This window comes from Vigna radiata, unplaced genomic scaffold, assembly GCF_000741045.1.
Source record: "Vigna radiata var. radiata cultivar VC1973A unplaced genomic scaffold, Vradiata_ver6 scaffold_430, whole genome shotgun sequence".
Classification (NCBI taxonomy): Eukaryota; Viridiplantae; Streptophyta; class Magnoliopsida; order Fabales; family Fabaceae; genus Vigna; species Vigna radiata.
The window spans coordinates 117,192-120,086 of NW_014541981.1; the positions used below are offsets into that span (position 1 = coordinate 117,192).

Below are 2,895 nucleotides of genomic sequence, written 5' to 3' on the forward strand. Positions count from 1 at the left end.
AAATCTCTCTCCATAAGATAAACGTGATCCTGTCTACATAATATATCAATTGAAAAGTGTCCAATATCCCTCACCCCATAAGCTCTTATATAGGAGCTTTATTTCCCACCCATACTAATAATATTTACAATATGGTTATAACTGCCTAACACCTCTTCCCCTCTTTATTCCCTATCATTACCCACCGCTTGATGTGGAACCTTGTCCTCAAGGTTGAAGTGTGGGAATTGTTCCTGAACAGTGAGCACATCTTTCTATGTTGTTCCTTCCTTCCCCTTTTTGCCATTCAACCAATATTTGCGGTATTACCTTTTCATCTCTCTGTTTCTGCCTCCTGTCGAGAATCTTGAGGAGCCAGAACATTGGGCCAAGCAAGACTTCCACTTCTTCCTCTCCTAAGTTTAGGACTCGAGCTCCTGCGTTTACTACGACGACTCTCATGATGGTGGTCCCTGTCATCGTACTTTCTGCTATGACTATGATGGAACTGCTCATCATGGCAGCGATGCCCGTAAGGACTCTACTTCTACTGTTCCATCTATGGTGCTTCCCAAATAATTGGTGTCTCAAATCCCGGCTCATTCTTTTCAAATGCATGAAGTTGCAGCCTCGGTGGTTGCAAGTATTTTCCTCATATTGGCTGCAAGGAACTCCTCAAAAATTCGTCACCTGCGAGAAATCCACGATAATTGACCTACCGGCATAAAACCATCCAGTGAAGTTCTTGACAGTATTTACAGCATGCTCGTCCTCTCTAAACTTAGCGTATACATTGCCCACCATGTGGTCAGCGAGGTTGTCGTAGACATGGCAGTTTTCGATTTCGCTGTACTTGGAGAGCTCCTTAAAGATACCCGCATAGAACTCCTCGAAGTGTTCCTGGATCTGGCGAGAGTCGATGAGGTTGTCATGGGCGCCGGCGCCGGGGGTTATCATGTCGAAGCATTGGTACATGCTGGGAAGCATAATGGTAGGGCTTATGCTCGGCTTCGTGTGGAGGAAAGAGCACCGATCGTTGTGCCTACACGCACCGGTCTGAAAGTAGAATGGCCACTTCACCGTGACCTTCCCCATCCCGAATATCAATGGCAAGTGCTCCGCCATTGCCGCAACCACAAGGCTCACATGTGCTTTTCCTTCTTCTCTTTGCTGCTGCCTGGGGTTTTCAATCTTTTCCTTCGTCACATGAGAGTATCTATAAAGGCGGACAGTAACTGAATCAATCCCTTCTTTGAGCAGGCTTCGGTGGACTCGGTCTGGTGGTCCGCCCTTGAGCTGCTTAAAAACCTCTTCAGAAACTGACAATACCGGTTGTAGCTCCTTTATTTGGATCCTTGTTAAATCTGGACTGGTCTCTATTGTTTTAGCTTTTATCTCTGCCTTTCCCAAAATCCAAACCAAGGTCTTAGGTTCCACCGCTTTCCTTTTCATTAAAACTTTTGGTTCCACTATTTTTCGTGAGAGGGTGGGGTCCCCTTTTATCATTACCACCTTTTCTCCCTACTTATAAACCATTTTTAATTCTCCCCAATTAATGGTTACTTCCCCTAATTTACCCAACCACTCCATTCCCAAAATCAAATCTACTTCTCCTAATTAAAACAAATAAAAATTCTCAAATACCTCTGTCTCACCTACATTTATTGGAACATTCCTACAACAGCCCCCCGTTTGTTTCTTTCGGCCATCTCCCAAACTCACGATATATGGTCTCTTCTACCGGCAAGCCCAGCTCCTCCACCAACTCTGTTGTAATGAAGTTGTGGCTACCGTCACTGTCGATGAGGATCATCACCTTCTTCCCCCAAACCCAGCCTTGTAGTTTCATAATTTTGTTTTAAGTGAGCCCATCCGTGAAGAACAACGACAACTCCATGCGTTTATGTCCAGCTTCTTTCCTACCTTCTTCCTCTACGTCACCGTCGGTTTCGTCTTCTCCCATGATCACCACCCGCAAGCTTCTCTTTGGGCAACGATGTCTGGGACTAAAAGGACCGCCACAGTGGAAACACAATCCCTCTTCCCTTCTTCTAATGTACTCGGGATAAGGCAAGTTCCTGGATCCTCGTCCGCGGTCGTCACTTACTGTACTACTCCCCGCTCCAGACATCACTGGTCCCTGAGGACCATCCCTACGAGTCACCGTCGCACTTTCTGCTACCCCCGAACGTTTCGGACCCTATCTCGCTACTGTGTCGGTCCCACCTTGATATCGCCCCCACGACTGGCCGCTCCTGGCTCCGGTTCCTTCCGCCGTTCGCGCACCTCGACTCGCCTCCTCTACGTCCTGCGCCACCTCCATCGTCGACAATAAATCTCGGGGATTCTGTGGACGAATATGACTTCTGACTTCCCCTTGCAGACCTGCGGAAAAATATCCCAAGAGTTGATCCTCCGACACGCCCTTCATATGCATCACTAACATTTCAAAGTCCTGGATATACTCATCGACGGTGTTGTTCTGCTTGACCGCCGCTAGCCTCTCAAACACTGTTCCTCGGTCGTGACCTCCAAACCTCCTTATTAGAGCTTCCCGCAACCCCTCCCATGTTGGTGTCTGCGCTTTTTCTTTCCAGAAGCGATACCAATAACTTGCGCTCCCTTCCATGGAGACGTACGTCAGTCGGGGCTTTTCCCTCTCTATCACCTTCTGGATTTTGAAGAATTTTTCCGCGCGAGAAATCCACCCTAGCGGATTGATTCCTTCAAAGGTTGGTAACTCGACCCTCTTCACCTAGTTTGGTTGCGCGCCACTCGTATCTTCTTCGTCATCTTCTCTTCGTTCTCCTCTGGTTCCATTAACTGAATCCTGACTTCCCTCTCGATGGCTCGCAGCATTTTGTCCTTGTTCTCCAAACATTCGCATGAACTCTCTAAGTTCTTGCCGTAAACTCA

General features: G+C 47.5%; 1 pseudogene; it reads right to left on the reverse strand.

The window, feature by feature from the left end:
• Positions 1 to 207: 207 nt before the first annotated feature.
• On the reverse strand, positions 208 to 1,149 carry LOC106778716 (annotated as a pseudogene).
• Between the last annotated feature and the right edge of the window lie 1,746 nt (positions 1,150 to 2,895).